We start from the raw sequence: 21,926 nt of genomic DNA on the forward strand, positions 1-21,926 counted from the left end.
ATAGAACAGCACCGGTCAATTTCATGACCCTTTAAATAGCACAATAATGAATCTAGAATGGAATATATGAAGAAAGATGTGATAACAACAACGTAATAGTTGTTAAATGAAAGTTTGGGGGACCAAGTGTCAATAAATAGGTGTCGCGATATATATAGACAGTATAGCATTATGTGTACTTAGAACAAATGTCTAGTTTATATAATAATGGATTTAAATATGATAGAATGCAAGTTAAAACAAAGTATTGTAATGTATAGCGTGACCAGCTTGTGGAATGAATATGTGTCTAAACAAAGTATTTATGCCATTTAGATCTGTTGAAAACTGTTTTTAGTCCTGAAGAAGGTGAAAATATCAAGGAGTCACCGAAACGCTGCGTCAACTGTTTTGACTGTTTTGAAAGCTTTTATCTACTTGCGTGAAGAATTTATATTGTAACCTCCGGTGGGAGGAGAGTTATTACATCCATTGAATGGTTAAGTGATTTGTATGTTTATAAATATACTTTTTATTCTAATAAATTCCTTTTTTATATATACATATTTCTAAGAAACTTTTGTGCTGGATATTTCGCATGCTAGATTGGTTGTAGGTTTACATAGACATCTGACTCAGAGTAAGGCATTTGTATTCCCTAAGATGATAATGTTTATTACATATTACTTATGCTAGATTAGCGACATATTTACATAGACACTTGGTCCATGGTGAGGCAGTTGCCCTCTTTATTTCGAAGTGTAGGGACTTTTTTGTCTTTTTTCCTGTGTATACCCCGTCCCTCTGCTCAGCACTGGGGTAACTCCCTCCCTTTTTTCGGTTCGACCAAGGGAAAATCAACTTGTCCCCCCCGTGTTTTGCGAACCATAGAAGTCAGCTGCCAACGTCAACCGCAGTGCGTCCGAGAGGCCAGAAACCTGTAGCTGTGCTGTCTTTGAGGGCTGCACTGTACTTTGGCACAGTTGGCATATTTAAATGGTTGCCTCTATGAGGTTGTCCAGTCTCTGGAGATAGACTTGGTCTTCGGGTAGCTTTTTGGTTGCTTCCATGTCCCTATGACTTTTTTGAGCGATGTTAACAGTTCAGCATCGTAGTGACTTTGGTATTACTATTCATGTGCCGTGTAATAGAATTCCTTGCTCTGTATCTGACAGCTCTTCCAGAACATTCTTGAATGCTAGAACTTCATCCTTATCAATTCTGTCAGTGCATTGGAGGTTGTGATTGACATACCCTCACCTTTGTCATTTCATGTGGCCTTGACTTCCATTAGTGTGAAGTCCTTAGGTGTCCTTATGTGATTCCTGAACCAGTTCTTCCACTGAAATTTGCCCTGGAGTGGATTGACTCAGTGCGAAGCTGATGTATTCCTCCTCCAAGGATCTCGTGGTGCCTCCATGGGGAGGAGGGTATCGTGAGACGTAGGTGGCCGATTACGTCGCTTTCCAGGTTTATCGAGGAGCTTGATGTTGTAGTCCATTAGTCATATTCCCCGCATTTCAATTCTCCGTGGAATCTTTTCCTTTGGGTTTCCGTGTATTGTTATTAACGCCTGATAGTCTGTTACAATTGGAAAGGGTTTCCATCCAGAAATATGTGATGAAAGTCACAGGCCCATAATATGGCGAACCTTACAGGTTTTGAATAAGACTTCCCCACCTCTGTGAGCCTCCATCTTGCATATGTGATGATCCATCTCATGAATTCTGGCCTGGCTTATGCTGAGCCAGAATTGGCCTGAGCCCTACCGGACTTACGTTAGCTATCAGTTTGGTGCACAATGTGCGGATGACGTAACCTAGGTGGTCTACAGAGAGCACACCATCTTTAATATTTTGGAAGGCCCTTTCACATTCTGTAGGCCAGATTAATTATTCGCCTTGTCTGGGAAGGTTTTTGCGTTGCGTTCTCGCTATGGCGATGGCCTCAATTCATCAAGAACAGTACCTTTCCAGCCCAAGGAAAGATCACAGATCACCAAATTCCATTTGCGCTTGAGTTCTTTAGAGTTCATCCACCTTGGTTGGGTCTGGTTGTATTCATTTACAGCAGAAAATATGTCCAAAAATATTAGATCTTCTTTCTTCAATTCACACTTCTCTGCATTATGTCATAGTCCGGCCTCTTTCAGGCAAATGCATACTTCTTACAGTGCCTTGTCAAGTTTCTCTCTAGAATGTAGTCTCTGTAATTGAAGCAACTCTTTAAAGGTATTTTTTATTATTTCTGCTGCTGCTGATACTCTAAAGCTGGGGTGTTAGCATCGAAATGTAAAGAGATATGTGGAAAATGTGCTTGTGGATTATTTGTTAAAAGGGGTAAGAGTCCACTTCAAGAAATAATCACAGTCCTTGGCATGGTGAACCACCAAACTCACTAAATAAACAAAAAAAAATAACATGCGTATTAGTAAAGCGCACGTTCACCCCCAAAGGGGTATCTTGGTGCTGAATAACAGATGTTTATTGTTACCCAACTCAATGGTACTCATTTTATCGACCTCAGAAAGGATGAGAGGCTGAGTGGACCCGCCGGGATTTGACACTGTGACCATAAGGTCACACACAGGCCACTGCAGTGGATGCATTAGTCCACTGAGCCACCAGACCCTGCTCCGGCTTATAAGTGCGCTTAAGCCTCTGGTAGCATTGCACAAAGCAGTCAGGCTTACCTTAGAGGCAATGTGTAAAGTATTTATGCAGCACACAAACAGTGATAAAGTGAAAATATAACACAAGAACAAAAAAATACAATCAGTAGATCCGGAGGTATGAATTTCCAAATGATAAGGTTAAAAATAGCGCCATCTGCGGTATCTGGTTGTGCCTGACCGGGACAAGCTCACACTTTTAGGCTTACAGTGATGGAGCGGAGACCATATACATGGCCAGGTTTTTCCAGATGAAAGTTTTACCTTCTGACTTCGAAGTGAAGATGAAGCAGCACAGCTCTGTATCACTCCTATTGGATCCGATGAGGTTTTCAATAGGGAACTGTATGGATCTTCTACGGTTGGCGCTGGGTTCGGTGAAGCCTTCAGTGAGAAGCTGCAAGGTGGGGCCCTGCAGGCTCTGCTTTACTCTGCTTTAGATCCGGCGAGCCTTCCAGTCGGGAGCTGCGAGGCACGGCTCTACGGGGCTCTGCGCCACTTGCCATTGGATCCTGGTGATACCTTTGGTGAGGAACTGCATGGCTCTAAGAGACTCTACTTTGCTCTGTGCCAAATCCAGTGAAACCTTCAGGAGGGAGAAGTGCACTCTGTCTCTAGTCAAAGATCAAGGACCTTGAGGACCACATTTGAGGTCAAGACTGACTCCCACACAGAACAGAGGTGAGCAGGCCAGGTCCAGTTCAGTCTGGTCAGCTGGGAAGCAGCAAAGCCCACTGGAAGCTTGTTATGTCAATGTACCTCAAACAGGACATCAGCCAACTGACTATTGTAGTCAATTCTGGGGTACTGGATTCAAGGCAAGCAGGTCTGGTCTTCCTTCATGTTTCCAACAACAGGGCAGTCCTTTTAATGATCTTCACAGGTTCAGTAGTGTACTGGGGAGGCCCCTTTTATGCCCAGTGCCAGCCTGTGGGTGTGGGACACCTCTTTGTCTAACTCTAAAACAGGTTCTTGTCACTTTTTTCCTTTCCCCTGGGTTTGGCTGCAGTCTGACTAGTGAAGCAAAGGGCAGGCAGGTCCAGGTGTGAGCTGCATCTGCCAGTGACATGGTAGGCCTCTTCTGAAGACATGAGGTGGCTTGATATAATCCTCAAGCTACTCAATGGAGTGCAATCTGAGCAGGGGTGCAGCTCCTTCCTAGCTATCCTGTCAAGAAGGCCCACACCTCCCCAGACCCAGGATCATGTGTCCACTGTCAGGGAGCAATACACATCACACAACAGGAGTACCATTAACAGTCAGGTGACCTAGGACACTGGCGGAAAGACGCATTTGGCTTAGGCAGGAAAATGATAACTTTCATAAAGTGGCATTTTCGAAATAGTAATTTAAAACTGACGTGACCATTAGTTTGGATTTTAAATTCATATTCCAGGAGGAGCTTCGCGCGCATCCAAGATGGTCGCGTGAGCACAGGGCTCCCCGGACCCTTGCCGCTCCTCGCAACTTATCCTGACATTATCCTGGATTTGTGGACGGATTCTGGAAGATGAACCTTGGCTGAATCCATAACTCTTCACAGAACGAAAATCGGACCGGGGAGACCTGAAATACAGCGTCTTGCATTTTTGAAGGCCCACCTGGAAGCTGTGCCCGGTGCTTTGGTGAACCGTGGGGCCGGGGAGTAGTTGAACAACAACGGCATCAGAGCCTTGCCAATGACCGCGCCCCCACTTTCAGTTTCGCTTTTGCACTTCTGCATGTCCTGATCGAGGAGCTACTTGGCACGGCTGGGGTGTCCTCCGGCCTTGGTACTGGACTGATTTGTGCCTTTTTCTCAACTCTCCTGAGCGGGCTCTCGGACGGTCTGTGTCTGATCTGCTGGTGCCCCTTTGCTATCGGTCCGGGCGGACCCCACCGGTGAGCATTGCCCAACATGGGGGGCAAGGGGGATCCCGAGAAACGGAAGACCAAGACATCCCAGCGTGGAGGACCAGTCCAGAGTAACATCATGGATCGCTATACCCAGGGTAAAGGGACCCCCGGGCCGGCGAGTGCCGTCATGGAGGACTCCGGTGGGGGCCCGTCCGTCCCCACGGAATTATCGCTGCAGGACGTTATGGGCGCCATCAACGGCATAAGGGAGACCATCGCCCAGCAGTACGAGGCTCTGGCCCGTAAAATTGACACGGTTGCCATTGATGTTACGTTAATCCGGGCGGATCTCTCTAAGACTAACGAGAGGGTTCAATCGCTGGACTTGAGGACATCCACTCTTGTTGCGGATGTATCAGACCTCCAGGCAACTCTTGGCGATCTAAAGTCTGCAAACGACGCGATGTCCCGGCGGCTGGAGGATTTCGAAGGTCGGGCACGACGCAATAATATCTGTGTCATAGGTGTACCGGAGACTTCCAACAATCGTCCGGTGGACCTTATGGTCGAGGATCTCATCCTCAATCATCTCGCCGTGGAGCGTGCCCATCGTGTCCCGGGCGGTAGGCCTCAACCAGGCGCTCCCCCGAGGCCTATCATTGCAAAACTTTTTCATTACAGAGACCGGGATGCGATCCTGCAGGCCTCGAGGGTGCACGGCCCAGTTAAATATGAGAATTCCTCCGTCAACCTCTTCCCGGACTTCACCCAACTCGTTCAGAAACAGAGAATGAGCTTTCAGGGGGTGAAGCGCCGTCTTCGAGATCTGGACATCAAATACTCTATGCTTTTCCCTGCCAGGCTTCGTGTGGAATATGAAGATCGGACTCTCTTTTTTGAACGCCCCGACACAGTGAGTGACTGGTTGGATTCCCTGCCGGAACCGGGAGACCGAACTGGGCGTACTGGCGGTGCCGAGGGCGGTGGGCCTCTGCAGGAATGATTCTTGGTCCTCCACTTTGACATTTCCTTCTGTGCTCAGCCAGGTTCTACTTCAACTGTATATTTTGTCTATTAATGTTTCGTCTGGGTGCGGGCGGGGACGGGTCCCTTTCCTCCTCTAGGGTCTTTTTGTAGCATGGGATTGTTAGGGCGACAGGCACACTGCAAGTTGGGGGGGCTGTATAGTCCGCAGGGGTGCAGGGTGGGGGGGGGTGGCAATGGTGTGGGGGGGAGGGAGGCAGTGGTGGTTGGGTTTTGTGTTTTTTCTTTTCAAGGCGGTGTTTTTGTTCCCTTTCAGTTTCGGGTGTCTGGCTGCGTGCCCGGGGACTCCAGCTTCTTGTGTTGGGATGGGGGGGGACGGGTTGAAACTGATGTCTTGGAACGTCAACGGATTGGGGGACCGTATCAAACGTGGGGTTGTGTTGCAATATTTGCGTCGATTGGCCCCTGATGTGGTATTTCTTCAAGAGACGCACTTGGTGGGAAATGTATGTCATGCTATGAACAGGGGGGCTACCGACTGGTCGCACACTCTGGCTTCACCACTGGCTCCAGAGGGGTGGGCATCTTGCTGCGCTCTTCCCTCCCGCTTGAGATTGACAAAGTTACTCTTGATGATAGAGGGCGCTATGCGTCTTTGACTGGACGGTGGGAGGGGCAAACTCTTTCATTGGTTTCTGTCTATGTTCCCCCGGGCCTCCAGACCTCCACTTTCTCTGATGTGGGTCGTATGTTACTTGAACTTCCTGATAGTCTCCTGCTTGTGGGTGGGGATTTTAATTCCGTGATTTCTGGCGAGTTGGATCGTTACCCTCCCAGGGCCCTCTCTGCCGCCCAGGCGTGGCTCGGCGGGTTCTTGGACACTTTCGGTCTGGTGGACTGCTGGAGGTTGATACATACGACACAGAGTCAGTACACATTCCACTCCGGGGCCCACGGGAGTCTCTCCAGACTAGATTATTTTCTTATGCCCGCGGCCCAGACCACCCGGGTCCGGGAGGTTAAGCACCTGGCCCGGGGCATTTCCGATCATTCCCCATTGTGGCTCCTCTTCGATACCGGGATGCGATCCGCCGGGCGGATCGCCCCCATTAACCCCTGGTACTTGCGTGACCCCAAGATTCGCAAGGGTCTCATTAAGTCTCTTGATCAGTATTTTCTGGAGAATGAGGGGTCCGTCTTGTCCTCAGTGTCCCTGTGGGAGGCCTTCAAAACGGTCCTCCGAGGACACGCCCTATCCCTGATCGTGGAGGCCAAGAAAGCTAAGAACGGGGAGGTGGTTGCGTTGGAGGCTGAGATATCGGGGTTGGAGGCTGCCTTAGAGACGGGTGTCCCTCAGGACGGGCTCCACGCCCTCAGCCTGAAGCAGTTCGAATATAAGTCCCTTGTTACGGATGCTGCTCGGACAATGTATAGGGAACAGCAGGGTAGACTGTATGATGCTGGGGATAAGGCGGGTAAATTGATTGCTTGGCTTGATAAGAAGGAGAGAGTGAATCGAGTGGTCCCCGTGCTTCAGACGTCGGAGGGAGTAAGTGTGAGATTGTGGAGTGTTTTGCGGACTACTTCTGTGCTGTGTACTCCCCGGTGTCTGCTAGAGATGAGGCTGACTCTCGTCACTTGTTGAAGGATATTGCTTTGCCCTGCTTGTCGGTGGAGGAGCGTGAGCAGATGGATGCCCCACTTTCGGTCGACGAGATTGCAACCGCGATTCGTTCCCTTCGCTCAGGCAGGGCTGTGGGCCCCAACGGACTCTCGATTGAACTCTATAAACTGCAACCGGATAAACATGCGCCATTTCTCCGTCGTATGTTCTCGGAGTCGCTTGAACTCGGCTCTCTCCCTGATGACCAACGTCTGGCCACTATAGTCATGATTCCCAGGGACGGTAAGCCTCGGGACCGTTGCGCCTCGTACAGGCCTATTTCTCTGCTGAACGCAGAGCCGAAAATCCTTGCCAAGGTTCTTGCGAACCGCCTGCTTACTGTTATTTGCGACCTGGTGCATCCGGACCAATCCGGTTTTATCCCGCACCGGAATACGGCCCTTAACTTGCGGCGCCTACACGGCGTACTTGCAAGGGCGGAATATCTTTCAGAGCCGGCCATCTTGGTTTCCTTGGACGCCACGATGGCCTTTGATACGATAGAATGGCCGTATCTTTGGGCCGCCCTGGCAAAGTTTGGCTTCGGGGCGGGATTTATTAGTTGGGTTAAACTCTTATACGCTGCCCCGCTGGCACAGGTGGTCGTTAATGGGAGGGTCTCCCGGCCTTTCGTTCTTGGGAGGGGCACTAGGCAGGGGTGTCCGTTGTCTCCCCTGCTCTTCGCGTTGGCTTTGGAACCGCTCGCTGCTTGGCTTCGTTGGGAACCGTCGATAAGAGGGATCCAGTGGGCCCCTGGCTTCGAGGATCGTGTTTCGTTGTACGCGGACGACATTCTCTTGTACCTCACCTCACCACGTAAGTCACTCAATGTGCTCTTTGACATCCTCACTTCCTTCGGCAAGAACTCTGGTTTGATCATTAACTGGTCCAAATCTTGTGTCTATGCTATATCCGGTGGCTTTCCTCTCTTGCCTTCTCGTTTTCCCATTAAGGCGTCCAGCTCCGGCTTTACGTACCTGGGGGTGTACGTCTCATTGGATCCTGCTGTCCGCTACGAGCATAATCTCCTCTCTCCACTTCGGAGATTGAGGTTAGACGTGGACCGTTGGCGTAAGCTTCCCTTGTCTCCCCTCGGTCGCGCGGCACTTTTTAAAATGATGTCTCTTCCCCGATTCCTTTACGCACTTCAGAACTCCTTTGATATTATTCCGGCGGCCTACTTCCGGGAAGTGGAGAGCTTGCAAAGGAGACTTGTTTGGGGCGGTCGTGCACGTATTGCTCTTGCAAAACTGACTCTCCCCTGGTACGACGGGGGCATCGCGCTCCCGGACATCAGGAGGTACTATTGGGCTTCCCAGCTATCTGCTATTAACCATGCAACGTACGCACCTGGTCCGAATCCGGCTTTCGAAATGGATAGATTTTTTGTTGCCTGGCGGCAACTTTAACAGAGCGCTTTACTCTCGATCGGCTGGGAGGACCTTAACCGGTCCCACTAAGATTGCAGTACGCTTGTGGAAGGCTGCGAATGTGGCCATGGGCTGGAATGATCGCTTGACGGGCGCGACCCCCTTGTTTGCGTCTGAAATATTGGGAAGCCTCTGGACGACGAAGGGATTCGAGCGTTGGGACACGATTGGCATCAGCAGAGTAGGTGACCTTTGGGTGAAGGGTGCGGTTAAATCCTTCGCTGCGCTGCAGAGTGAGTACGAATTGAGTGAGAGGGAGTTCTTTCGGTACGTTCAGGTTCGGCACGCTTTGCTCTCGGCCATCGGGGCGGGGACTGCAGTCCCTGTGTCTTCACCACTCGAGGACCGCATACTCGACGGTCACTTGCCCGACAGTACTATTTCCCTTATCTATAAAAAACTAATAAACATTCGGGCGGATCTCCTCGTGCGTCTGCGGGAGGCGTGGGTCGGGGATGGGGTGGAACTGGACGACGAGGACTGGCAGTCTGCGCTGTCCTCCCCTAAGGAGGTGGCCATACCCGCGCGTCTCCGTCTTGTCCAGCTTAAAATTCTCCACCGTGTCTACGTGACGGGCCCTCGTTTAGTTCTGATGGGTTTCTCTGAAGACGGGCTCTGTAGGCGCGGCTGTGGGCTCAGCGCCACTTTTCTCCATGTTCTCTGGGAGTGCCGTGAGGTGGCGGAGTATTGGCGCCGGGTGCATGCTGTCATGGAATGTGTCACTGGGGTCGCCCTGTTGCCTGAGGTTCGCCGATGTTTGCTTAACGTGTGGGAGCCTAACGACTATAATGCGGCTCAGACTCGGTGGGCGGCCCTTGGGAACATGGTTGCTAAGAGGGACATCGCACAGCTTTGGGGTTCCCGGCGGCCTCCCACCGTGTCAGTATGGAAGGAGAACATGGATTGGTGCCTGTGCAGAGAGAAGACTGTGTATGTGGCTCGGGGTAAGCCGGGGGCGTGGGGTAGAATTTGGGGCCAGTGGAACGCGTACCGAGGGAACATCTGCACACCCCCCCTCGTGGACTCATCTGATGCTGCCTTGTCCCCCTGATCCTGACGTTCCTGGACTATTACATCTCACCTGTAGATGGTTGTGGCTCTCCCGTCGCCCCCACCTCCCCCTTGATCATCCTCATTGACCACCCGAGGGTGGAGGTGGTACTGTGTGGTCCCCCGGCCGTGGTTAGACGCCCCCTTTTCGATGGTTTCCGCCTTGTTTTTTGGTGTTATTTTATTTTTCTTTTTTTGTTTGTATTTCTAAAATTTCTGTATCCTGATAACTTCTGAGGTGCACTCAGTACTTTGTCAATTCGGCTGAGCCCCAGGGGGCCCATTGCTTCCTTGATGTTGTTGAACATGTACATATTAGCGGCCGGCCCTGGTGGTTGTAGGCCCATGTTTGTATTGAGTTTTTATGTGCAATAAAGGTTTTCGGGAAAGAAAAAAAAAAAAAAAGAATGTGCAAAGTGATATAGAGTGAGCTTAAAGTATATTTACCATTTAAAGTCCCATTTGAATTTTTTGCTGTCCACTGCAGTAAACAACTGATAAATAGAAACTAGGTATGAAGCTAGAAACTAGACCATTTATGTAGTTTACTTTAAACCCTTTCAGTAGTTTCCAAGCTATTTACTTTACAAAACAGTTAGTAGATTTTATAACGTTTGTCTGTGTATATTTAGATCCATTAATCCATGAATTAAACTTGAATCCAACGAGCAAAAAAAAAAATAAAAAAAAAAAATTCATATTCCAATGAGTCCTTGAATCATTTTACTATCTAGTCCCAAACCGAAGTTAGGCATTATAAAGAGCTATAATGTGACCCAGTGCTTTCCAATGGGAGCCTTCCCACCGCGGAAAACGACTTTGGCGATTTTTCACTGCCAGGACACGTAAAACTTTGAATATATAGGTTCTACCTTTTAAAAACCACACACGCTGTCCTGTGAGCATTTGCGCCTTACAGAGGGATGACCTAAAAGTATTAAACAGAAGATTGAGGACTGGCAAAAGGTTCATTTTGCCAGGTCAAAATGGCAGGTTTAAACTGCAATGACAGACTGGTCAACATGTTTTGCAATGCTACTTTAGCGGATGCCACAATAAATTTGCCAGCCCATTTGCAGCATTTAATTTACAGTCCCTAGGCACACACAGTACCATATACTAGGGAGTTATACATACATTAAATGTACCAATCATGTCTATACTCATTTTACCATGTTTGGAAGGGAGAGCACAGTTACTTTACCAAAAGTGTGCAGGGTCCTATGACCAACAAAAACAGGTTCAGGCCAAGAAGGCAAAAATCTGGGGGATACCATGCAGAAGATGGTCATGTCCAACAGTGGTAATGTAGCGAGACTCATGATCTGGCTCGTGCTGATTATATCCCTTGTACAGATCTAGTTTGCAGAATATGCAGGCTCTATTTAAGCAACTGATCAGGTCTTTGAGATGTTTCCCAGGGCACCGCTCTCTCTCTATGACCACATTGTACTCCTGAATGTTTACACAGATACATATTTTCCTTGTGTTTCATTTGGTACTGCAACTATGGGAGAAATCCATAGAGTGAGACAGCTTTTCTATTATGTCCTGCCCTAGTCTGCTCTTTAGTTATTCTACTTGGGGTTGTAAATATACTGGTGATCGATAGTGATTTTGGGCCACTGGTTTCGTGGCTTTGGGTATGTGGAGAGTGATTTACACATCTTTCAATTTTCCAAGTCCTCGGAATATTGCTAGATAGTCCCTCATGATGTGGTGGCTAACCAATACATTAACATATTTAGGGACAACTTTCTGCCCCCAACCATTGGCACTGCTTAATTTCAAAGTTGCATTTGCAATATTCTTATTTTCTCTTTTTCTCTCACGCAAAATCCTCTTAGTCATTTTTCAATCATCGTTTTGCTCCGTTAATAATCCACACTTTTACTTGAATTAATAATAGTCCTTATGCAAGGAAAAAGCCATTTCCCAAATTTCTAATGCTCCTGCTGGGCCATCCGAACCTATTTTCAAGAACACGACTAGAGCCAAGTTCATCCGTAGCAGTTTTATTAAAATCCAATGCATTTCGGGCCTCTAGGGCCCTTCGTCAAGGAAAACTGAAAATGACAATTTACACATGTTTTAGTATTACATCAGCCAATATATGCGCACAAATACCAAAGATCTTGTGTTTAGAGTTGCCCACTCCTTTTTCTCTCAATGAGTGAAACTTAAAATACATTCTTATCCCTCCCTCGTATTACTGACATATTCAAACCCCACTTCAACATGGAAACTAAACTACTACCTCCCACTCGGTGAACTAATTATCAGACTTTTTCCATTATAGCTTGCAGCCTCGATCTATTCCTTCCTTCTTTCCCCGTCATATAAACATAAGCCTCCAGAATCTCTCTTCCCCTTCCCATGTCATGCTCCTCAACCTTTCACCCTTTCACCCCAGCCTTCGAAGATAAACATCCTTTAATTTTCATCTTTAAAAATATCTCGCATATTTCACATATTTTTCACCCCGTATTCATCTCCTACCTGCTAAGAAGCAATCATCCTCCTCGCTCCGTCCCACATAAAGTTTTTCCTCTCCCTTTCACCCTCCTCGCTTATAACTGCGCTTCAACTCCTCCTTGCTGACGGCCCAACCCCTCCTCTCCACATAATTAGCACCTGGATCACTTGTAAACTCCCGCGCTTCCATGAAAAACTACCTCTCCCATAATGCTTTACACTTGACAGATACTTTGCTATTCCATGATGCTTTACTAATTTAACAAGTACTGTATTGTAAAACATGTTGATGCAACTCTAAACATTTACATTATTGCTGAACGATGTTGGAAACTTAAACATTATCAAATATTTCATTGCTACAATTTTCATGTCCTTCTGACTCTAAAAATAAACTTGCTGCGTGAACTGCGATGTTCCGCCTTGCATAAGAAAACGACCTTCATCCAAAATATTCCTTTAATTTACTGTGTTTTTGTGGGTGCTAACTCGAAAGGGCATTTGCATTTAAACATCATATCTGGGCGAGTTGCACACCTTGTTTTTTCAACAAAGTTCTCCAAGTTTTTTGTACTTCCATTTTTTGCCATTGCGTGCTCAATGTGTCGTGCCCAGCCCAAACAGCACGTGGTAAACTAAACAACAACATATTTAGGGACAACTTTCTGCCCCCAACCATTGGCACTGCTTAATTTCAAAGTTGCATTTGCAATATTCTTTTTTTTCTCTTTTTCTCTCACGCAAAATCCTCTTAGTCATTTTTCAATCATCGTTTTGCTCCGTTAATAATCCACACTTTTACTTGAATTAATAATAGTCCTTATGCAAGGAAAAAGCCATTTCCCAAATTTCTAATGCTCCTGCTGGGCCATCCGAACCTCTTTTCAAGAACACGACTAGAGCCAAGTTCATCCGTAGCAGTTTTATTAAAATCCAATGCATTTCGGGCCTCTAGGGCCCTTCGTCAGGGAAAACTGAAAATGACAATTTACACATGTTTTAGTATTACATCAGCCAATATATGCGCACAAATACCAAAGATCTTGTGTTTAGAGTTGCCCACTCCTTTTTCTCTCAATGAGTGAAACTTAAAATACATTCTTATCCCTCCCTCGTATTACTGACATATTCAAACCCCACTTCAACATGGAAACTAAACTACTACCTCCCACTCGGTGAACTAATTATCAGACTTTTTCCATTATAGCTTGCAGCCTCGATCTATTCCTTCCTTCTTTCCCCGTCATATAAACATAAGCCTCCAGAATCTCTCTTCCCCTTCCCATGTCATGCTCCTCAACCTTTCACCCTTTCACCCCAGCCTTCGAAGATAAACATCCTTTAATTTTCATCTTTAAAAATATCTCGCATATTTCACATATTTTTCACCCCGTATTCATCTCCTACCTGCTAAGAAGCAATCATCCTCCTCGCTCCGTCCCACATAAAGTTTTTCCTCTCCCTTTCACCCTCCTCGCTTATAACTGCGCTTCAACTCCTCCTTGCTGACGGCCCAACCCCTCCTCTCCACATAATTAGAACCTGGATCACTTGTAAACTCCCGCGCTTCCATGAAAAACTACCTCTCCCTAACCAATACATTGTACATCATAGCAATGAGATGTGCTAAGTTAAAGGAACCTGTAAATTGACCTGCTACTAAGGAAAAGGTCTCTTGGTGCTAGACTATGTAGATCAGAGGACCGAAAGCATAAAAAGGATTAAGATGGGTGAATAACCAGGGGGCATATTTACAAGGGCTTTATCTCCGCTTTTTTGGCTTAAAAAGCCAAAGAAGCGGAGATAAAATTAACACTCTATTTACAAGAGGGTGATAACATGCATAATCGCATGTTAGCACCCTTTTTCCCAACGCCTCCCTTTGCATCTCTAATGAGATGCAAAGTGGGCGTCACTGGGCGCACCCCGGATGGACAATCTTGCAAATATCTCTGATGTTCACATCGCAATATTTACAAGGCTGCCCCAGCATTTTAGCACACGTTAGTTTTTGGAGAAAACAGCTGTTTTCTCCAAAAACTAACGTCTGCTAAAATGCAGACTTACCTATCCCCAACATTGGGGTGGATTATGCTGATACGACCCTGTGGGTCGTATCAGCAAGGTTGTTAATAAAGCGCTACCAGGGCGATAAATTCCAGAGATAGCTTGCGATAATAAAATTATCGCTAAGCACGGCCAGCGATAATTATCGCTGGCCGTTGATAATATGCCCCCAAATCTTTAACTACTTTTAAAATGGCAAACGTTGGTTTCCTTGCAGACTACTGGAAACAACTCTTTTCATTTTTTAGGAGCAAGGTAAGAGAAGGCCCAATCACCTATTCTACTCTGATGTAGATGAGAAATGAAAAGAAGGCAGGAAGAGGAAATCACAGAGGCCTAGTCGAGAGATGTCATTGAATTTTGTCTGAAAAATAATTGGTGTAATTCCCATAAAGAGATTTAAGCACCAGGCAAATGGTTTTGAAAATGCTTTTTACCCACTGAGAGCCAGTACAGAATCTGCAGGAAAGGGGAGATAGATACAGGCCGACTTGGGAAGATTCAAAATCCCCCTGATGGCGGCATTCTGTATTATTTGGAGATGAGCAAGATGTTAGGTCGGAGGCCGTGATGCAGAAAATTGCCATAGTCAAGTTTATATATGACCAGTGCATGGGTTTCCTTATCTCCAGAGGCTGAACTTTAAAACTTTCCTGACCATTTTTAGTGTTTGGAAGCATGAGGTAGCAGTTGTGTCTCACCTGCAAAACCATCAATAGAGCTCAGTCTAACACGACACGAAGACTCTTAACCAGTGTGATCGGGTTGGTGGCAGGGCGGAGGGTGGAGGGCCACCAGTCATTTGTCCATGGATTATCAGCCCATCAGTTGTGCAGTGATGTTACTGAGGAGGCATGGCGCTGCCACTTCGCCTCTTAGGACAGGCACCTCTTCTCTAAGGGTTGTTTGCCATACGTTAATGTCTCTCAAAATGTCCCCCTGTTTGTTATGGAGTGTTTTGCTCCTCACTGGAAGACCTCAACAGTGGATGGTGATAGTTGAGGCTTTTCTGCCATCTTGTTGTATCCAGATTTCCAATACAAATGTGGCCCCATGGTTGCCCACTTGGAGAAAAATGGATGCAGCCTTTCTGATGTCTCTTTTGTCTACCATTTGGGTGAGTTCCTGTGTCTGTTTGGTGTGGTGGCCTCCGCCATGACGTGCCCATTGTCTCCACCTCCCTGTTCCAGTAATGATTCAGTAGAACAGGCACAACTTTGAGCATCAATCTGTCAAAACTGAGTTGGGCGTTGTTGGCCTTCCGCTGTTACACTTGTCCACCTTCAGCTCTTAAATGGTGTGTTTGCACACGCTTGAGGAGTGGGAATCTCTGTTACACTTTTGTCCCATTGCTGGACAAGCTCATGCCAGGCTCTACAAGCCTCACCCATATCTGATTCTGGTAGAATAGTATTTGTGTCTTGTACGCCTTGTACCCACACACCAGGCACTGTGCAGTGCTCCTCACAGAGTGGCAGGACTACAACGAGTATGTTTTCACCTGACACATCAAAACAGGATCCTGCTGCCTCTATCCTCATCATCTGCTGTGCAATGAAATGAAAAAAGGACTAGACAATGGACTTACCAGTAAACAAAAATGGTTGTGCAATAAAAATAAAAAAGAGACTCCAAACAACACATTGCGGTTGATGTAAAAATAAGCTATTTATTTTGTCATTTAAAAATTGTCAAAAAGTATATTTTTTGTGCTGTAATTAATCTTTGAAAGTATAAAAAACATTGCAAAAATATTGAGCCTAAAAAGGCATGTTGATCAGAGGAATAGTGATTAATAATGGTAAACAGTTTGATATTGTGACATAAATCAATATTAGGTTTAATGGTTGGACCTGTTTATGTGTGAATGTATTAAGTAGTGAGTGGTCAGGGAGACGCTGCGAGAATAGATTGTGCTGAAGCAAAGGTCCAGTTTAAAGGCTCCCATGATGATGAGGAGCGTGTGGAGTACCGCAGAAAAAATTGACAATTTCTTCAAAGAAGGAGCCTGTGGTGCTTGGAGGGCTTGACGGCAGTGATTAATGGTAAATGGTACCTGAGAGAGCATGGTGGAGCGATTGGTGTCTTTCTGTAGTGGGTGCTAAGGAGAATGCCACCTCCTCTGCCACTGTGTTAGTGATGTGCGGCGGGTGAGAAGGTATCACGTTTAGTGTGGACAGCAGCGGAAGTGATGGAATTTTTGAGATCATTACAGGTTTGCGTGACGATGGCGGAATGTTTGGTGCGGTGGAGACCAAAAAGTGTGTTTTTAAAACAACTACTAAGTATGCCATCAACATGCCACATAACGCACAGATTTCAAAATAACTAACCATGTTCACTTTAAACAAGAGGGGCTCTAACCCGTTACACCGACTTGCTGTAGGGGGCGCGCTGGACTTGGGAATAGTATAACTTACTCTTCCTACTCCAGTTTGCGCAACAGCAGGGAAGGTGTTGGATTGTAAATCCAACACCTTCTGCCCCCTACAGCAAGTTGTTGTAACGATTTGCGATGTAACACATGCGAAGTAAACAATGTCTCCCATCTCTAACATCCCCGACCATGTAGGTTCTATTCCCTCCCATCCGTCTCACTTAAATGTTGCTTCTTTTCCCTCCCACCACCTCCCCTGCACTCTATGCCACAGCACTCTAAGCCAGGCCAGTCCTCTCTACTCTACACCACTGTACTCTATGCCACGCCATCTATGCTACTCCACTCTACGCCAATTTATTCTACTCCACTCTACCCTACTCTCTGCCACTCCACTCCAGACAGGAACACTTTACGCCCCTCTACCCCACTCCACACAATGCTACTCTTCTCCACGCCACTCTACTCTACGGCACTCTACTCTACCCCAGTTCACACTTTGCCACTCTACACCACTCCACTTCGCTCTATGCCACTCTCCTCCACGCTACTCTACGGCACTCCACACCATGCCACTCAATGTCACTGTAGTGTACCATACCACACTCTACTCTGTACCAATCCACTCTATAGCATGCTACTCTGCGCCAATCTATTCCACTCTACTTTATGCCGCTTCACTCTACGCCACTTCCCTCCACTGTACGCTCTCTACATCACTCCACTCTACGCCTCTTCGCTGTACACTACGCCACTCCACTCCACTGTATGCCTCTCCACCACTCTACTCTACCCTGATGTACAACATGGCTAAAAGACATTGGCAAACCCATTACCTACCACACAGGCTTTGCCAGTGCTTGTTTTATTTTGTATTCATTATTTCCAAAGCAGAAATTCAAGTTTTCATTTTTGCTTTCCTACTCTGAGGATAATAAAGATCAGATGTTTGGTTTCATGAGGCGACTGTTGGGTACCCACTTTGACTCTGAGAAAAATAAGGGTCTGGCATCAGACGAAGCCAGCTTCACAAGAACTTTGAACCTCTTCCTTCCTTCTCACTCCCATCCAATAGAAAAGAACAAAAAAAGAGAAATACAACAATATGTGGCTCTGGAGAGGAGGTGAAAAGGAAGAGGCTAGACACTGACAGCAGGGGGCCAGAAGCATGATTGTTGCAGACCCCATGGAGCTGGACGCAGGCCTAGCACGAGATGCCGGAAGAGAGGGCCTGCCAGCGCCATGACAGGGCGGGACCGGGAGAGAGGGCCTGCCTGCGCCGTGACAGGGCGGTGGACCGGAAGAGAGGGCCTGACATCACGGGAGACCAGAAGACGGGCCCACGACAGCGCGGGAGACTGGAAGAGAGTGCCTGACAGTTCGGGTACCGAAGAGGGGCCCATGACAGCGCGGGGGACCGGAAGAGAGGGCCTGACAGTGCGGGAGACAGGAAGAGGGGCCCATGACAGCGCGGGAGACAGGAAGAGAGTGCCTGACAGCTCGGAGACCGGAAGAGGGGCCCATGACAGCGCGGAGGACTGGGAGAGAGGGCCTGACAGCGCGGGGGACCGGAAGAGAGGGCCTGACAGCTCGGGAGACCGGAAGAGGGGCCCATGGCAGCACGGGAGACCGGAAGAGAGGGCCTGACAGCGGCATGACAGCGCGAGTGACCGGAAGAGAGGGCCTGACAGCGTGGGGGCTGGAAGCGAGGCCCATGACAGAGCGGGGGACCCGCTCTCAGGCCCCAGGACTTCGGTCTTCCTTTCCAGAGTGAAAGGCAGCTCTTGGTATGGAGCTCGTGTGTCATAAGTCAGGACAGGAGGAGGCTGGAGACAGGCTGCAGCCCACACTGGGGTTCACTCAGTAGAGTTCACACTGAGTGCTGGCTCCAACTGGGCCTGTTGTTTCTCTTGCTCTGTGTCTGGACAACATCACTGTTCCTGCTGTCGGCTCCACTTTACTCTTCTCATGCTTGAGTCATGGCTTCCCTTCTCCTCCCCGCCCCCTATCCTTTTCTTATTTAGCTTGTCATCGTGTTCCAGCTAGGGCAGATGTATTAATCGCAGCCCATCCCCGAAACACAGGGTGCGCTCCATGATGCGAGGTGACTCTTAAGGGGACATTAAGAGGCGCTTTAGTACGAATGAACGGATGCTCGGAATCCCTACAAGTATAGGGGCTGATGAACAAAGGCATTGATGAGCGCAGGAAGTAGGAGAGCAGGAGTACTCGAGAGTACTCTTTTACATACTCTCACGTGCCTGTGAGAATCGGCTCACTATGCATACTGCTAGTGGGCCTTGCCTGGAGCTGTGAGCCCATGTCTCTGTGGCCGCCGCCAGGCCACCTCCTCTTTAGCACTGCAGAAGGCCGCATGCACCCCGGCTCCACGGAGGGGCAGGCTGGCACGCCCACACTTTGTCACAGAAGATAGTAATGTCCTGCTGTGTCCAGCCTCTGGGGTCCTGCTCAACACCTGGGGCATGGAGGGGCAGGCTGACACACCCACACTTGTCACAGGAGATGGGTGTGTCCTGCTGTGTCCAGGCAGTGGGGTCCTGCATGTAGCGAGACCAGGGTACAAGGGCTCATTTTTGAGAATTTTTAAGATTGTGACATTATATCTCTCGGCGCAGGAGATAAGGACCTTGTCTTGTTTATCCAAGATACGATTTGATGATCCTGAAATTGATGGTGCTCTCGAGACATCTTTCTCCATGGGACCTGCATAGTTTGCTGCTAAGTTACAGGCATTAAATTCAACAATCAGCACAATGTTTGGTACATCACTCAATCAATCAAGTTGTACTTGTAAAGGGCGGCTTATCACCCTAGAGGGTATCCAGGCGCTGTGCTGCAGTTTTCAGTACAAAAGCCAGGCCTTGAGTCCATTCCTGAAATGTGTCAGCTAAGGTGCGGTGCAGAGATGAAGTGGGAGGATGTGCTAGGCTTTGGCGGTAAGGTGGGGAAGGAGCATCCTCCGGAGTGGCAGTGGTGGGTGCATGGTATCTGTGCAATGGTTAGGTGAGCGGAGAGTCCTGGGAGGTCGATGGAAATGCAGGCAGTGGTTCAAGTAGGTGGGTCCTTGGTCATGGAGGGCTTATAGGCGTGGGTCAGAAGCTTGAATTGGCATCTCTTCTAGACGGGGAGCCAGTGGCGGTCCTTCAGTTGTTGGGTGATGTGGGTCCTCTTGAGCAGGTTGAGGATCAGTCTGGCAGCAGCGTTCTGGATCATCTTAAGACTTTGCATGAGTTCGGTGGTGGTGCCTGCATAGAGTGTGTTGTCATAGTCCAGTTGGCTGGTGATGAAGGCCTGGTGCTGATGGGGAGCCAGTTGAAAACCTTATGGAGCATGCAGACCATGTAGAAGCAGGCTGAGGAGACAGCGTTGACCTGATGATTCATTCAGAGTTCGCTGTTCAGGAGGATGCAGAAGTTTTGGACAAAGTCTTTCGGCTTGGAGGCCTGGGCACCAATAACCAGGAATCATTCCAGAGAGTGGGATGTCTACAGATGATCAGAACTTCATGTTTCCTCCATGTTGAGATTCAGGCAGTTGTCCTTCATCCAGGCTGAGACGTTTTTCATACAGTTGTGGAAGCTGGTCTTCTTCGAGGTGGGGTCCACTGAGAGAGAGAGGACGAGCTGGGTATCATCGGCATAGGAGATGATGTTGATGTAGTGAGAAAGGATGCCATCCAGCTAAGCGCATCGTTTGTGATTCCAGTCTGGCATAGTCGGTCGATGACTGTGTGTTGGGAGACAGTGTCGGATGCTGCGGAGAGCTCAAGCAGGATCAAGAGAGATGATTCTTCTCTGTTGAGTAGGGTGCAGATGTCATCTGTTGTGGCGATCAGGGCATTCTCGGTGCTGTGGTTGGCCCTGAAACCTGATTAAAAGGTGTCCAGAAGGTTGTTTCTCTCCAGGTAGTCGGTGAGTTGGAGGTTGATGGCCTTCTCCAGGACTTTGGTGGGGAACTAGAGCAGAGAGTTGGGACAGACGTTCTGGAGCTCGCTGGGGTCTGCCAAAGGTTTCTTGAGGAGGGGGTCTCACCTCCGTATGTTTCCAGGCATCGGGAAAGGTGGCTGTGGTTATGGAGGCATTGAGGATGGTGGTGAGCTGGTGGCTGATCTCGTCTCTTCTGAGACTGAAAAGCCGGTGGGGGCATGGGTCAGTGGGTGCTCCCAAGTGGATGGAGTTCATAAGGATGGTTGCGTTTGGTGTGCTGAGCTGTTCTTATGTGGTCAGAGGGTGGTCAGTGGTAGTGGTTGATGGGATGCAAAGGAGGTCAGATGGTTGGGGATTGAAGTTTCTATAGATGGTTGCTATCTTGTGGAAATAGTGGGCAAAGGGTGTCACACCGTTTCTGTAAGGAAGGGATCGAGTTTCTTTTCGGTGGCTGACGGGCCAGTGGACCCTCTGATAATGGTCCTTGGTTTGGTTGGCGCTGGTCTCGATCTGGAAGGTCCAGGCCTCCTTTTTTGTGGCTTTGAGCGAGCTGACGGTGATAGTCATTGAGGGCTGATTTCAAGGTGGCTCGGTCAGTGTGGTTCCTGCTGGTGCATCATCTTCTCTCCAGTTGTTTGTACCTGTGCTTCGACGTGCTGAGTTCCGGTGTGTACTAGCTGGCTCATTTGGTGGGTCTGTGCATTGTAGCTCGTTTGGTTGGAGGGAATTGGTCTGTGGCCCTGGTGAGTCAGTCGTTGAAGTTCTCTACTGCCTGGTCCAAATTGGTGCTGTTGTTGGGCTGTGTGATGCTGAAGGTGTTGGTTGATTGTTGCTGAGTGACCTTGGTCCAGCTGTGGTAGGGGGTGATGCGGTGGTTGGGGTTGGTGCACGAAGGTCCAGCATGGGTGAAGTGTATGATGGAGTGGTTCGACCAGGTGAGTTCCGAGGTGTGGCTGTATCTGATTCTGTTTCTAGACATGAAGATGGGGTCCAGCGTGCGTCCTGCTTTGTGCATGAGGTCAGTGACCAGCTGCTTGAGGACAATGTTTTCCAGTCTTTCCAGGAGGTTGGTGAAGTTGGTTTCAGTGGAGTCATCCAGGTGAAAGTTGATGTCTCCTAGTAACATGTAGTGTTCGGATTCGATGGCGAGCGGGGTGATAAATTTAATGTTGGCGTTGCTGAGGCTGGCTCATGGTCCTGGCGGTCTGTATGCGTGTGTGCCTTTGATCGTGGTTTTGTCGTCTGTGCTGAGCTGGAAGTTCAAATACATGAATATGTGCTGCTATATTTTTATTTCTTTGCAAATTCCAAAACGTGTCAAATTTGTTCCATATTAATACAGCATGGGTGAACATAAATGCTAGATAAAATCAGATCCAGTCATGAACCACACTTTTAAGGGGGGCATTAGTATCCTAAACACCAAGAGAATTTATACCTATGGTAC

The 21,926-nt window shown here is 48.1% G+C and overlaps 1 long non-coding RNA gene across 1 annotated transcript; it reads right to left on the reverse strand.

Moving 5' to 3' along the window:
- Window positions 1-11,616: 11,616 nt before the first annotated feature.
- On the reverse strand, window positions 11,617-13,593 carry LOC146801350 (uncharacterized). Its single transcript, XR_014968047.1, has 2 exons — window positions 13,496-13,593; window positions 11,617-13,062 (listed from the first exon to the last, which is right to left on the reverse strand). It is a non-coding gene; the product is annotated as an uncharacterized LOC146801350 (long non-coding RNA).
- Between the last annotated feature and the right edge of the window lie 8,333 nt (window positions 13,594-21,926).

Source organism: Triturus cristatus, chromosome 8 (genome assembly GCF_964204655.1).
Source record: "Triturus cristatus chromosome 8, aTriCri1.1, whole genome shotgun sequence".
In the NCBI taxonomy this organism is placed as follows: Eukaryota; Metazoa; Chordata; class Amphibia; order Caudata; family Salamandridae; genus Triturus; species Triturus cristatus.